This window comes from Stegodyphus dumicola, chromosome 8, assembly GCF_044657685.1.
Source record: "Stegodyphus dumicola isolate Sdum_Otavi_A_Nest chromosome 8, ASM4465768v1".
In the NCBI taxonomy this organism is placed as follows: domain Eukaryota; kingdom Metazoa; phylum Arthropoda; class Arachnida; order Araneae; family Eresidae; genus Stegodyphus; species Stegodyphus dumicola.
This window is the reverse complement of record NC_140775.1, coordinates 13,699,844-13,717,346: the sequence shown is the minus strand read 5'-3', so window position 1 is coordinate 13,717,346 and position 17,503 is coordinate 13,699,844.

Here is a 17,503-nt window from a genome sequence, read left to right as displayed (position 1 = left end):
ACTGCTAAACCTTTTATGTGTAATGTAATCAACAAATAGATAAAGCATAAACTATCGTATATCTTACACAGCATTTTTGTGTGAAGTTATTTTATCCTGTAACTGTTGCTAAACTCATTATATTTACGAACATCAAAAGATATTATTCTAATTGTATAAGTTAAACATGAGATACGTTTTTATGTCCTCGAGTAAAATAAAAGGTAAATGGTATGGATAAAAAAGATCTATTTGCATAATTTCTTCAGTATTTCAATTATCGTGATAATTATATGAAAGAACAACATGAATACTGATTGGAATTCCGAGATATGGCATGAAAATATGTCATTAACAGTTTTGTTTACTGTACGAGACATTCTGCACTTCGTATTTCCTTTTCTCTCTCTCTCTCTCTCTTTTTTTTTTTTTTAACGCATAATTTAAGCCCATAAACAAGCTTTTTCGAATTTCGAAATGTAAATTTTAACTTACATGAATCCGACTTTCTCTTAAAACAAGGAGATTTCGTTTACTATTACTTTCTTATCATTTTGGGTAAGCAGTAAATAACTGCCAAGCAACAAAGCATCGTAAAATTACCATATAAAAAGATTCGCCTATCGACTTCGGGAAAACAAATCATGTCATACAAGTATACATACATATACGAAAAATGAATAATTTGCGCTTTCGTTTTTATTTTCTTTCTTATTTTCGGGCTCATTTGCATTATTTTACCATAACTCTTCTTCACAGTTTTATGTTATTTTCATTTTTGCAATTATTTTACTTGCGAATACATTTGTTGAATAAATTTTTCCTTTAATCAGTTTATAACATATAACATTTTTTTAATTGTATTTCCTCTGACGTATTAAATATGTAACCTTGTGGACATAACTACTTAATTTTGGCTTATTTTACCATCAACTACGATTAAACTGTATTCTCTGCTACTATTGGAAATTCCAATTCGGTTTCCATTTATTTGACGGCACATTGCTCCCCGATTTTGATCTTATTGCAGAATTTTTTATTATTTTTCTCTCAAATTATATGTCTATTTCTTCATTTACTTTTTAGTTGGGTTATTTTTGCCTATTTATTCACCCTTGCTTTACTTTTAAGGGCAAACTTCATGTTGATTTTTTTTAACCTGACTAATTCCTATAATTGCTTTTGAATTTTTCACTAAGAATTTAGTGCTTTACTGGGTACTTACATATTATCGCAATCACCTTAGTAAAAACCGCCAAAATTTCGAAATACACCAAACTGTAGTAATCACGCGCATAACAATTATTCAGGCAACCATGCGTATTACAAATATTCAGTTTCTAACGCCACCAATTTCTTATGCAATTTTTTTTTTTTTTTTTTTTTTTTTTTTTGTGTGTGTGTGTGTGTGTGTGTGTGTGTCGTATTCCAAGTTCTAACAGCTTTTATAAAAAAAACTTTATTATTTTTATTTATTTATTTATATTATATATATATATAATTATATTTTATTTATTTATATATATTACTTTTATTTATTTATTTATTTATTTATTTTGTCTTAAACTCGTTTTTAAAATTTGTGCTTCTAGGATTTTTCTTTAAAATAAGAAAGAGACTTGAAATTTCTGTAGGAATAGACAACTTTGCCGCCAAATCACTAAAGGAACAATGCTTCGAATTTGCATCGCAACAAAAACAAAAAACTCTTTGTTACAAGGTTTACTGATAGCCTTGAGGAATAAGTATGTAGTTGAAATGTAGAATATGTACGTAATATATATTTTTTTTATATTAAAAGTAATTGTTCTTTTTCTTCCGCTAAATTCGCCAAATTGCGCTACAGCGTTTGCGATAATACGTAAGCACCCTTTACTGATCTGTAACTTTAAGATTAAGTTACTTTATCGTATTCAAATTTCTTATCATTTTGCTCTCTCTAAACGACATTTTAGCGAGACTCACATATGCGCTTTCCTTTTATATATAGTTACGAATTCTGCAGAGATGCAAGTAATTTTAGTGCAATTATACTATCTCTTGTATAAAATAGCATCAAATGACTCGAGAATGATAAAATCCGCCGGAAAATTCAGATTACAGGGGCAGGCCCCATTTAATATTGAAGTAAATGGCTACTATATCACCAATCAAGCTGGCGTTGGTTCAGGCGACTAATTTTTGTCGCCAAATTTGGCGGGAGATCGTCAAAAATCACCAAAACTTGCGACATTTTGACTCGAACATTGTGTAAGTCTAATTGGTCTGATCCCTACATGTAACTGTAACTGTATATGCCTTCTAGCAATTTCAAGAAATAGAAGGTACTAGAAATTTCTCTGCGGCCTGGTGAAAACTATATAACACCGCAGAGAGCACCAGTTATCAGTTTTTAAGTTAGAGTTGAGTTCGTAGTAGTGAGAGATTTCCGTGCGAGCTTCGCTCTTTAGATGCGCTTTGCATTAAGTTATGTTTAACGTTCTTAGTAGTTTGAAGTAGTAATTACTAATTAGGATCACACGGACAAGAGCTGTATGAGTATTTTTGTGAAAAGTTCCAGAACTGTAAAGTGTTTCTTTCGGGAAAATATTATTTAATCTAGTTATCGTCGGTTCTGTGGGCATTCAGTCCACTATGAACCCTTACGCACGTAACAATACGCATCACAGCCTCGTTTTCTGAATTAGATATAACTAATCGCATAATCGATGGGTCCTGATAACTGATTTTCACTAAAAAAAAAAAAAAGAAAGAAAGAAAAAATAAAAAAATAAAAATAAAAATAAAAATAAATTGTTCTTGAAATATTATGCTGTTTACTGCACAGAAAATGAAATTTAGTTCCAAGCATTAAGCATTTTATTTGAACACAAAGCAATATTCTACAATAAAGTGAACAAGCAAAAACGATTGGGGGGAGAGAAGTAATACCCATGTATTTTCCTTTATTATAATCTTCAGCGAACTAGTCTAATTGCAGTTTCACTTTTGGGGGGGGGTGTACGTAAGTGTATGTTTAAATGTCACAGCTAGGGACAACATATACAAGCACATTTTGTTCGTCCCCATCCAAGGCCAGCCACTGGACCAATGATTAAAATCGCTGAGCCATTGGCAAAATCCGGGTTCGGAATATCGACAAATGGGTAACTGTTTAGGCATTTTTGTGGTGTTTTCGATGTGTAATGCCATTGTAAACCAATTTCCCTTAGAAAGTAGTCCATGAAGGCAAACCTTTTTTAGACAGATTGAAAGACTTTAGACAGATCATCAATTGAAAAAAATAAAGGAATCATCTCTGCCGTAAGACTAAGTAAAAAATTAGGAATTTGGGAAAAGGAAAGTGCAGACAAGGTAAGGCAGATGAATAGTCTTAGACCCAAGAATTAGGTTACCGAAAATGAAATGCGGAGAGTTCGAAGAATTTCTCTTATAAAATCGTACTCGTGCATCTTATTTCCAATTCTTTATCACAGACTTCTGCAACATCTGTCGAAACTAAAATGAGGAGACATTCCGGATAAAGCTGAATAATTCCTCATTTCAATGCAGTGTCACGCCTCAGGATATCTTCCGGAAAGTATCCCGCATTCTCTAAATATTCATGGATTTTTAAGTTAAGTTGACACATGAAGCTTTTTAATCCAGCTTTACAAATCACGAAACTGTTTTTCTTGGGGGGGGGGGAAGATCAGAAGTATATCAAATGAAGAAATAATTCTGATTTCTAGATATATGTTTTAGGAAAATCGGGAGGTCAAAAAAAGGCTGATTTGTGAAAGAATTTCTGGATTTTTCCTCCAGCCGTGTTTCGCACTTGAAAAAGTTTGACCTTTTCTCTTTTTCAGCATGGAATTTGTCTTACATAATTTTGTTTAAGGCTCAAATGAATCACCACAATTTTTTTTTTTTTCTTCATTAGATTGTTCAGAAAACAATTTTACAAATGAAAATTGTTGGTAATTCCCAATATAATTATTTACCTTATTGTTGGAAATTCACAACATAATTAATTACTTGCTCTATTCTAGTCTTCTCTTTTTTTTTTTTTTTTCCCCCTTCAAAAATCGTTCGATTTTTTTTTTTTTTTTCAGCTGTGAATAATTATGGATTTTTAAATCAAAAGATTTAATCCTTCATTGGTAGCAAAGCCATGATTTAAATGTCATGACAGATTTCTAAATGAAACGAAAATTTAAATGAACAGAATGTAAATTCTAGCTATCAGACAGATCAAAGGAAATGGAAAAATAAATGGTATCACATACAAGTATACTGCTCTGATTAGAAGATATAAATATCTTATTATAGGAGGCTGTAATTTTCTTCCGTATTCTCTAGACTAAGAAGTATAAAATAAAGTTATGTTAAAAGGAGAGAGTGAGAGAAAGAAACTTTTTAAGAACATTGTTTTGATTTACTGTATTAAAAAATTAAAAAAAAATTTTTTTTTTTCAGCTCTCACCACATTCTTGATCATATGGAACTAAAAATAAAACTGTGGAGATCTCTTTTATGAATTGTATTAGTGGTAAAAAAAAAGTGTAAGTGGTAAAAATGTACGACGCCACTTACGCGTAAGTGGTAAAAAAAGTGATGTTTAATAAATAAGAAGACTAAAAGTTAATACTAAAAATACAAAAAAACAATTGCGTAACTCATTTTACAAATAAAATTTAACACTTATATGATGAATTGAAAAGAAGAAACAAAGAAAAAGAAATTATCTGAAAGGATTCAGATTTTCACGGTCCCCTACAAGTTCTGTTTTAATGTTTAATTGGGTTTATCAGCAGAGATTATCATCAAAGACGCCTCAGGTGGAATAGCGAAGCATTTTTAGTATGCTAGACGAATAGACATTTAGACTAACATGAGAACGTTATACATTTTCTGTATATAAAAAAGTGAAAAAATATATAACGTCATTCTATAAAAGCATTGAATGCTTTTAATTAGATATATCAGTAATTAAATGCCTTTTTATGTAAATCAATCAAATTAAAAAGATACAGAATCAGATTAATTGTACCGTTTTTCACAAATTGTTTTATTGCCACACAAAATTCCTTATATACTGTTAAGTAGACAACATTCATTATAGTAATATAAAAATATGTAAGAAATGAATGTATTAATGAAAAGAGAAAAAGGATTTTTTACTGCAAATGAACATCATGCGTAGCATTCATTTCACTATTTTTTAGATTCCTAAATAACATTATAATGTCTTTGCTCATATTAGTATTCCATACATCAATAACTGGCAAATACCTAAGTCCTCACAAGAAAGACAGGAAATTAAAACCCACAAATTTATAACAATGAGCAATATTTCAAGTGGAAAATATGAAACCAAGTGCAATTACAATAGCAAATATCATGTAATTATTCTAATACATAATGCCTGTTATTGTAAATAACCCGATAAGTAACTCTGTAGAGTCATTAGGTTTTTTGGAAGCAGGAGAGATGAAAAATCAGCAATGCTCTCGCCGGAACTCGAACCACGTACCTCTCGAATAAGCGTTGAATTTGCTGACCACTACACTACGAAGGCATGCTAGGAAGGCCGCAGAAATACCTTATGCATGCCCCTTTTAGAGGGCGACAGGGGATTAGGGGTACCCAATCGCTAAATCCTGGTGGGAAGAATCATCATTCACCACTTTTTAGTTCGGGTGCCACTGTAGAGACATTAGGCTATTTCGAAGCAGGAGAGATGAAAAACGATCAATGCCTTCGCCGGGACTCGAACCAAGGACCTCTCGAATACGCGTCGAGTATGCTGACTACTACACCACGAAGGCATTCTAAGAAGGCGGGAGAAATACCTTATAATTTTTGCATTATTATTTTAATATGTAAAAGTTACTTATCGAATGCAAGTTTGCGATTTTCGCGACTCGACTTTTGGCTTTAAGTTCGTCAAACTATCGATATTTATTGTTAACGGAAAAACATTATAAACATCTCAAAAAGAAAACAATGAAATATATAATTTAAAACACAATGATGATTAAAAATACAGTTTACAGTTAATATAAATATATAAATTAAAAATACAAAAATAATACTTTGCACATAATGCAAGATATAATACTGTTTTTCTCCCCATATACACAGCGATCTGCTTTCGCTTAAAAAGCATCAGAGGATTGCACAGATTGGCATCGCGCACAAGCACCAGTCGTGATCACAATATCCCTACAACAGTTGCAACCTCAACAAACACTCCAGTGTAATTAAAATATCTTCGTTTTAGCCTTTTAAAAATAGGCCGTTTTATGTAAATCAATCAGATAAATAGCAATAAAGTAACAAATAGCAATTAACAAATGACCTAGAGAGAAATATTATATATTGATTCGAGTCCTAAAAAACGGAGCATTTCCAGAAAAATGATGCAAGGACGAAAATAAAGCTATATAATAATAATATCATTCATTACCTAATAATGAAATCACCAAATTTGGCGTGAATCCGCTATTTTGCTTTAGAAAGTAAATAAAAATTACATTTAGTCCTCAACTTCGACCGAATGTATTTGTGCCCAGAATTTATTTACTTGTGCCCAGAATGTATTTTCGACGTGCAAGCTGTTTTTCATTTTCAAATGATAGTGCTTATATCCTTCGGCCTCGAGACAGCTAAACGCTTTCCAGCAGGCGAGAATCACAAGTGATCCGTGCAAAGCATTTGCTTTAATTATTTCTAAAAATGAATCGGAACTCGTGGCTTCAACCGATCTGTGACAATTTTTTTAATTATTCTTAGCTCAGATTGTATAAAATCATTCCTGTTCTTACCCACATACGTATACGTAATTCGCAAAAACTTCTCACTCTCAATTTGCTTCGCAAACCACGAATCCTTTCGAACAGACCCTGTAGTTCCATGTTTACATTCGTCTCGCGTAACTCTATACATCTTCTTAAAACCATGTCTATAGTTCTTTCGCTCTACTAGTTTCATATTCGTTTCACAATTTGGACACCTATATGACCTTGCAATCAACATTTTCTCCTCTCATTCATTTTTCCCCCTCTTTCGGTCTAATTGATTAAAAAAAAGAAATCAAATTTCAACTTTTCATTTATACTGCGGAAACACCGACATCCGACAAATTTACGAAATAAATCTTTGAGTCAAAGTCCTTTTGTTTTTAGCATTTACGGTTAAAAATTTTAAATTATTTCAGTATTTTCAATTATTTGATAAATCTTAACAATGCAGTTTTGAGAGCTAACTCGCTGTGTTAAATGTTAATAATGGCACACAACACACAAAAAGAAAATTTATAATAAAAAAACTCACGCAGTAACATTTTGAAGCAAGAGATGTGAAGAAATGTAGGATGCCCTCTCCTTGACTCGAACCTCGGACCTCTCGAATACGCGTCGAGTGTTCTGGCCAATAGACCACGAAGACATGCTAAGAAGGCGGGACAAATACCTTGTATAATACTTTCCCTTTTCAAGGGGGGATTAGGGAACCCAATCGTCAAATCCTGGTGGTGGAGAATCATCATCCACCACCTTTTTTTTAGTTCGGACGCCACTGTAGATACATTAGGATTTTTTTGGAAGCATGAAATATGAGCAATGCCCTCGCAGGGATTCATACCACGGAGCTCTCGAATACGCTTCGAGCGTGCTGACCACTACACCACGAAGGCGGGAGAAATACATTGTAAGCTATAGCATAACTATAACTTATTTCTAGCAAGAGGTGTAGCCAACATTACGTCATAAAAACTCTATCCAAGCCATTAGTAAACAACGTCTTGATTTGTGCAGCGCCTTTTAGAATTGAGTCGTATATAGCTGCAAAATTATACCTACCTAAAACAACATTTTTGCCCTTTCTACACAGTCTCTGCAAGATGGGTATCCTGACTTCTTTGAGCAAATGTTAAACATCAGGGCATTTCAGAAACAGCAGTGTGGGTATATGGAGTTTATCCTCTTGCCTTACAGTCCAGATTTAGCTCCAAGTGAATCTTATCTGTTCTCTAAACGTAAATTTGATTTGCAGAGATGTAATGATAACGTCTAGAATTTATGGAGCATTTTGAGAATTAAGCTTCATATTGCTTTTTCAGAGGCACAGAACTGTTCATTCAAATATATGAAAAGTGTATCAAGAGAAAGAAGATAATGTCAAAAAATAAACTATAAAAATTTTCTATACTTTTTTTTAGAAGTATATCAGGTTGAAAATTTTTTATCTATCTACGTAATCATTTGTTAATACGAAATGGATTACTCTAGCAAACGGATTGCCAGAACCCTGACCGCAATCACTCGGTTTAATCGAGAATCTGATTAATTTTTAAGAGTTTCGCCGAATATGCTTTCCACGTAACACATTATGATTTAAACGTGTTACAAGAAAAACAAAATTGCTTGCATATGCAAACACACCTACATGTTATCTAATCCGCCATCAGATAAACAGAAGTGCAGAAAGTGGACAGAAACTTTACCCGTAATCTCTTATAATACTAATTAAACCCAGTTTGCAATGTAAGCGGAAATCTTGTTGGACAACCAACACTGTGGTGCACAAACAAGAATGTTTGCTAGAGCACTTTCTAGCCTGCCCCAAAATACAAAACAACCACGATAGGTTTACTGGGCCAATGACCCATTCTTGTTACCCCCACTTTCTTTAGAAAACGTGTGTTCTAAACTCACGTGTTAGTACCACATTTCTCCCCACATTCCAGTGGCCAGTCGAATGCTCCAGAAGGCCCCTCTGGAAAACTTTCGAGGTCACCGGAGATAAGGGGCACATAAAAAAGGAGGATCTCTCGCACCACAAGCGCCTAGACATTGGGTTCTCATCTACCCCAGAGCTCCACACTCTCGGTTGCTCGCCAGACGTCACTTCCGTTTGAGAAGATGTAAATAAGTTGGGAGGGGGGTGAAGCAAAGCTAACGTGGTTGTCGTCTTTCCCAGAGGCCATATTATTCCATGCATCTCTTAAATATCGTGTGCCCTCAAAATATACATTTTAAATGGTTGACGAAGTAGTGTTTTTTTACTTCTGTTGTTATAATGTTACCTATAATATTAAGCAGATAAGATTTTATGAGTAACATTATAATGAAATAATATATTTCGAATAATATATTTTTTTTTTTAATATTTACCTTTCACAAGATGTTAGGTGTTGCACCCAATAAATGATTTCAGTAAAATAAAGATTATTATCATTTTATTGGCTCTGTGAGATGACTGAGAAGTTTTATGCACTCCCAGAGTCACCAAAATTAACAAACTGGTGTGGTGTAATCTAAATTCAAATGACTTCAAATTGCATAAAAATAACAAAATGTGTAATTTTTCTATTTTATTTATAATGATGTTCTAAGGAATTTAAATGCTATTTAAAATCTGTGGTATTGTTAAGTATGTTATGAATAAGGACAGGCAGTTCTTTCAAACTAAAATGCTGAAAGCGGTAGGTAAATATATAAAGGAAAATGTCTTTAAAATATAGTTTGGGAAAAATGAATATGTTAACTGTGTTAAGTTGTAAATTCATTAACCCACTTCATGTACTATAACTAGCACTGATAAAGATAAAGTTTTCTTAATATCGATAAACAAAGTACATAAAAACATATTCCTACATATCATTAAAATATTAGTATTTTCCATGAATTCCAGAGAAAATATGCTAATGAATAATAAATACCATGGTCAAGAATTACGTAAACAAACAGGAAAAAAAAGGATTCCCTACCTTGACACATAAGAAAGGAATATTGCCATGTAACACATTGTTCACTTGTGTCAATATCACAGGCATTTTCTTCAGATACTCCACTGACAAGTTGTATCTGTTAAAATGCCTCTGAGGCAGGAAAACAATCATCTGCTGATGCGACAGGTACATATTTAAAACATAGAGATTCACAGGATTCGTAGCAATATCAAACATGTTTTCACAATGCTTGAACCTACACCTTTTTCAACGTAAATATTGAGACACATCAAATGCATACAAAGTGGCCACTAAATTTAGATTCTGTTTCTCCAGGGAAGTTTGTATTTGAGAGAAATATGAAGCTATAAATGTGAGACTCTTATTTAAATAACGCCTAAGCATTTTAATCGAAGAACATAAAAAATATTGACAGCATCTGTGGTTTTGACAAAATATTAGTCATTAGGGCCAACCTTACTGTATTTTCTGCCCACGAAAGCATACACAGAAATAACTGAATAAAGATAGAACATTTCACAAAGAAATCTAAAACCAAAACTTCAGCATTTGGCATTCTGTGCAATCACCCTACCTCCACCTCTTAAAACCGCTACTGCTCGGCAAAATAGCAAGCTCACTCTACCATATTCCTCACTTTTTCAAAACTGGATTTAAAGGCATTAATATATCAACTGCAATTTCTCTAAAGACTTTCGCTCTAGCAGGTAATTCTAAAAACATCCTTTTTACATTAGAAATAAGTTTGCAATTGTCTGTGAACAATTCATGAAACTTTTCGGCAAGGTGTACAAGGTGTACATTTTAGATACAGTATTTTGAGAAACAACCCTGTAAATGCCTCACCTTTTTTATACATCTCATCATTCAGGAAAAGAATGGCATAGTCATGTTTACTTCTATTAAGACGAAATAAATTCTATTGATGAAACTTGAGATATACTGATACTGTTGGTTTCTTTCTACATCTGCTATCAGGAGGAATATATCCGATATTCTAGGGTGTAAGGTTTTAGTTGCAATGTTACATATGAATTTTACCACAGCATTTATTCATGAAAATGAATTGCTGTCCAAAATCACACTTTGAATATCCTAAACTGCACCAATGTAAGCAGTATGTCAATATGTCCTTCTTAAAATAGATTTATAGGGAATTTATCACTTTCAAAATATCTTTTTGCAGATGGACTTTTAACTTTCCAAAATGTCATTCAATTCAAATCATTCATGAACTACTTATGACATGACATGCAGCTGTAAACACTAGTAAATGTTTTGTTGTTTCATTGGCATTACACTTCCTCTTAATTGTATGTTTGTGCTATGCTACAAAATAAAAATTTTTGAGCACTTAGTGGTTTTTCTGGTGCTTATGTATCAATAAAAGTGTCCATTCCAAATTCTTTTGAAAAATTGTTCATTTTCCCTATCATTGAAAGCTCTTTCTTAAGCTTAGCAGTATAGCACATAAGGCAAAGCAAAGAAACAAATGAAACTAAGAGAAGAAATTTTGACAGAACCTAGTCATCACTCTGGCATTATTCATGCTACTAAGTTTGTCAACAATAACCTTCCTGAAAAGGAGCATTTCATCCCTTTACTTTTTTAGGTAATTTCTAATTATCACACCCTACCACCACCAAAATTTATAAATTTGTTGCCAACTTTGGAGAGAGATGTTTATTTGAGTACTTTTGTGTCTATTTTAATGATGCATCCAGTGCCACCTGTTTCTTTTCATTTTTTCTACAATACACACATACTCCTTTTTTTTTTTTTTTTTTTTTTTTTTGTGTGTGTGTGTGTGTGTGTGTGTGTGCTACTGTTTGATTTCGTGGACACAGCATTGAAATCAAAATTTTAAAATAAGAAGATAAAAAAAAAGAGGTCCATGAAGCATTTAACCCTTTGATGGGCGGCGGGACGGCTTTTTTTTTTATCAGTTTTTATCTCCAAGATGACAGCTGAAAAATTCTGTTTAAAATACATACAATAATACCTTTCAGTTTCCTAAATATATAACAAATGGTGGCCGTAGTAATTCATAGAAATCATGTAGGAAAAAATTCTTTGCAGGTCTAATTTTGAAGTATTTTTTGTTTTAATTTCTTATGCAATTTAAATCATTTGGACAACTTTTGGTATTAGAACGAATATTTTTTATCTTGCAGATAAAAAGTATTATTTGAATTCATATATATATTAATTAAAAATGGTTGAAATGAAAAGGTAGGACAAATTTGTCCCACCATGCATGTAGGAAATATTGCTACTAGGGGGCAGGACTATTGAAAATGTTTTCTGAACATTTGTTCCATTGTAATTTTAATACTTTCGGTTTAATTTTCTGAAATATTTTGTAATTCATTCATATCGTGTAAACAGTTACCCGCAGAGTGAGAACATTTAAAATCTCTAAAATTGTTTAAAATGTATATAGCTGGAAATTTACTGAATATGAGTTCTACAAAGAGGAAAAAATACCAGAGTCCTGTACATGTAAAGTAATAGTAAAAATTAATATAAGTTAATATTACTAAGACTTAGGTCATCAAATGAATTTTCAATATAATGTAATTTTTAAACAATGAAAATTTTAAGAAGAATGTTGCCCCTGAATATTTGTCTTGTTATTTATCATAACTGTGAGAGGAAAATTTTGTACTGATGTCTGAATTAAATTTTTCATTATTTTTCTTCTTTTTGTTTGTTTAAAGGTTCTTTGCTGTAAAATTTTTTTATTAGCTGGTATGTTTACAGTTGGAGGTTCAAAGTGTGGTATGCTCGTATTTATTGCAGATTTATAAATTTTCTCCATTTTAGTTACTTCATTAGGTGTTGTTATTGAGTTTAGTAAGCTTGTAAATTTATTCAACAGTGCTATTTTTCTTTCTGCTAATGTCAAAGTTTGTGATGTACTTTGCATTAAATCATTTACTATTATATCATTTGTGTCACCTATTATCAATGAAGGATCATTACAGGAATCATGAACTTTATCTGCTGGACTGTTTTTCTGCATCTGGCATAAATAATGACTATGCTTACACATATTCCACTTAATTGAAGAATCTATACATGTGCACATATATGTGTGTATGCATACATTACATTCAGTACACTTCAATTCACAGTTACCCTCACTGATCACTTTTTGTATGGTATACAAATCTAAATTGTTTTCTGGTGAAATAATCCAGCCACTTTCATTTTGTACAATTTGCGATGACAGTGTTAGCTGGTTTTATATCTGTTTCTCAAGTCTCTAATTTTACTTGTCAATTTTCCTTTATTTGATGTAATTATTCTATCAAACATTTTATCCCTAATAAATTTCATAATTGCATGCACAGCCTTATTAAATCTTTTAACATTTTTTCCATGTAAATAAATATATATACTTCAACGTTCGATGCATTCTTTCAATATGCATATTTGTACTTAATCCACAATGAACTCTGTGACGATAAGCCCAAGTAGTTGCATCTTTTAAATAATGTGTCGAAAAATAATTAGCAAAATCAAGTGTATTGGGATCATTCTTCAAGTAATTTAACACAGCTTCTGCTGCAGTATTAAAACTCTGTATACACATTCTTGTAAAAAAGTGCGGAGAACTTGATACTCTTGGGCTTGTTTTTCTGTACCACTGATTTTTATAAAATTCCTTCGCCATGCACGGTCAACATGCCATGCACAAAAGAGGCGTTTTTCACGTGTGCCCATCTCTGAAACCCATGCATTAAAAAAGTATCAGCCATATCTGACATGAAAACTTTCGTTTGTAATGTGCCAATCCTTTGCTTGATTATTGAGAAGAATATAGACAAAACTGGTTGGTCACTTCGATTCGAAATTAAAAATGCACAAGGAAATCCTTCTCTTAAATTGTTGACAGTTAATAAAGTTATAAGCTCAAAGCCATATGCATTCATGCCATGAGTGCCATCGATACATACTGTTAGTCAATAAAGTCTGCGTACATCAAGAAAAGTAATATCAAATCCAAATTTTAAGGTGCGAAAATAGTAGTTTCTTAAAGTTTTATTTTTTAAATATTTAGTTTCAATAAGAGACCTTGAAATTATTTAACTGTAATATTTTCATATCTAATAATTTATGCACACTAATTTTTAAAAGATAAGTGGCCAGAAATCAAAGCCAATAAAGTTTACGTACAGCGTGAAGGAGGCGGGGTATTTCTTATCTAACTTTTAAACTTCAAACTTGAGAATGCAAAGAAGGTTACACTTTCAAGGTCATTGACTTCCGAAGCAAATTTCACGTTGATTGGAAGTTGTTATTTCTGTTTTCTTTGACGAAAATGACAACTAATAAAGAAATTGCTTTAGTTACGAGACAACTAATTATCAAATTGAGAGATGAAGGTAAAACTCTTCGTTATATTGGTAAAACCATTGGAAAACCATTTTCTAGTGTGCAAAGAGTTATTCAAAACTATCTTGACACTGATAGTCTTGCTGTAAAACCAAGATGTGGGAGACCAGAGAAGCTAACGCAGAGAGAAGAAAGAAAAATTCTTTTAAAAATTAAACAAAATCCTAAACTTTCTGCTGCAAGCATTGCAAAAGACATTTTTTTAACTAGCAACAAGGAAATTTCTCCTGAAACTGTACAAAAAGTGCTGCGAAAGGCCGATTATCATGGACACAAACCTAGGTCTAAGCCATACATTTCCGAGACAAATAGAAAGAAAAGAATTGCTTTTACCAAAACATATTTAAACTTTTTTGCAGGACTTCTGGAACAATGTAATTCGGTCAGATGAAAGTAAATTTCCAATATTTAAAGTTAATGGCCACCCTATTGTATGGAGAAAACCAGGAACAGAACTGAATCTGAGAAATTTAAATCCAACTGTCAAACATGGAGCTGGCGGTGTAATGGTATGGGGGTGTATGTCGTCGAAAGGAGATGGAAATTTTCACATTATTGATAAAGTCATGGATAAGTATGTTTATCTGGATATTCTGAAGAAAAATCTACGAGACAGTGCCCGAAATTTAAACCTTTCTAATACCTTTATTTTTCAACAAGACAACGACCCGAACCATACAGCTAAAATTGTGAAGGAATATCTCCTCTATCACACTCAAGACAATTGCGTACTCCTCCACAGTCACTAGACCTCAATCCAATCGAACATTTGTGGGCAAAACTGGAGAAACGAATTCGAAAACACAATATTACATCGCGAAATGAGCTAATTAGTAAATTGCAGAAACAATTGGGCGAAATTTATGTCGGAGACACTGAAAAACTAGTTCAGTCAATGCCCAGACGTCTGCAAGCTGTTTTGAAGAATAAAGGATAGCCTACAAAGTATTGAAGTAATGTAAAAAACTTATATTTTGCTTTTTTTTTTTTTTTTTTTTTTTTTGAAAGTGTACGCAGACTTATTGGATGGAATTTCTGAGTTTTTTTGAAAAAAATGTAAAAAGTATTACACTGATATTATTTACTTTTATTTAAGCTTACAATTTTAGCTAACAGAAGAAAAAAATGCAATGATTAAAATACATTTTTCTATGCTTTAAGTGTTTTTTTTAATTTAAAATTTAGTCTGTGCACAGACTTTTGTAGCTAACTGTATGCAGTCTGAACTAAATTTTTTTAGCATTTCACTTTGTGATTATTGTCATCATATTTGTCATTATGATGAGAATAAAATCTTCATCGTTAAGGAATGTATGCGTTGGAGATACTACCCAGGCAGCATGCATTCGTAAATTGCACGAGAAAAATACGTGCAATTTACGAATGGCCTTTCGTATAAAAAACGTTCAAGTTGAACGTAAAAATATCATAAAAAGTGTCCAGTGGCAATTACTAAATATTTACGTATATTTTTACGTTATACTATACGTAACTTTTACGTAAAATTTAGGTATATTTACGTGACAGACTACTGTTCATTTGCAATTTTTACGTATAATATACGTAAATTTCAGGGATTTACGTATATTTTTAGTAAAAATTTACGTATACTTATCGCATATACGTAAATCTCAAATTTTTGCTTCACGTATGCATATATATTTAGTAAAAATTTACGTAAATTTCCCCGATTTTTTACTGTATATAAACGTATATATTAGGTAAAAATTAAGGTAGATATTCCCCGTATTTTACGGTACAAAAACGTATATATTTGATAGAAATTAACGTACATATTTCCCGTAATTTACGGTACAAAAACGTATATATTTGATAGTAATTGACCTAAATCTTCCCTATGTTTTCTTTGCATATGCAAATGACTGGTAAAAATTTAATCCGATATATTCTCCACTTTACTGTGTATAAATGCACATTTTTTGGTAAAAAATTTGCATAAATCTCCAATTACCTTTTCACTGCATTTTTCATAAAATGTACTTATTTTAATCTCATATTTTTTATATAAATCTATGCAAAAACTTTCTGTATGCTATGATTAAAAGATAAAATAATTTTTATATCAAATTCTTACATATCTGCCTTTTAGTTATGTACAGCAATATGGAATAAATATAACTGGAAAATTTAAATGCACTAGTAAATGCAAAAAAAAAAAAAAAAAAAAAAAAAAAAAAAAAAAAAAAAAAAAATTCTATTAAAAAATTATGTAACACTTAAAGGCTGAAAATGACTTTTAATATTACATTTCAAAGTGACTACAAAATATGCAATAAATTTAGTAAACATCAATTCTGTGTTTTAAATCAATTAATGCCATCGTTCATTTGCGTCTTTGTTTACTAAATTCATTTCATAAATTTAAATTTAGTAAAAAACTATAGCAAACAGTTGTTTACTAAATAACACTTTAAATAAATTATTTGCTTTTCTGAAGGACATTTTCTTATGCCATGTAAATGAACGATAGCATTGATTTAAAACATAGAACTCAGGTTTACAAAATTTATTGCATATTTTGTAGTCACTTTGAAATGAAATATTAAAAGTGATTTTCAGCCTTTTAGTGTTATGTAATTTTTGAATAGAAATTAATTTTTTTGCATTTAAATTTTCCAGTTATATATATTCCATATTGCTGTACATACCTAGAAGGTGGATATGTAAAAATTTGATATTAATTTTATCTTTTAATCATAATATGCAGAACATTTTTGCATAGATTTATATAAAAAATAAGAGATTAAAATAAGCACATTTTACGAAAAATGCAGTAAATAGGTAATTGGAGATTTATGCAAATTTTTTACCAGGAATGTGCACTTATACACAGTAAAGAGGAGAAGACATCGGACTAAATTTTTACCAAATATATAAGTTTTTGTACCGTAAAATACAGGGAATATCTACGTTAATTTCTATCTAAAGTACAATATAGTTAATTAACAAATTCAGTAAACGAATGTAGCACAAAAGAAAACATCATACGTTTAGATTATTTGAATGAGTGTGCTAAATTTTAAAATTGTTAAATATAGACCAGGAAATTGTAGAAAACTTACCTTTTCCAATAGTTTACCAAGTTGACTTTGTTATTTTCCTTGAAGATGAATGTTTAATGTCACAAATATTTCATTCATATCTTCAGATAATACACAAATCTATACATATTTATTTATTAAAATTCAGTTTATCCCAAACATGTTAAAGAAAATATTAATTTGCATGCAAGTTAATCGAGTAACTTCTGTTTTAATTACACACATAATTATGATATGTAAAAATTTTACATTTATCAGTCAATCTTGCAATGTATTGTAATCTATTATTGTTGTCTTTTTCAGTTTAAAATCTTATAAATATATT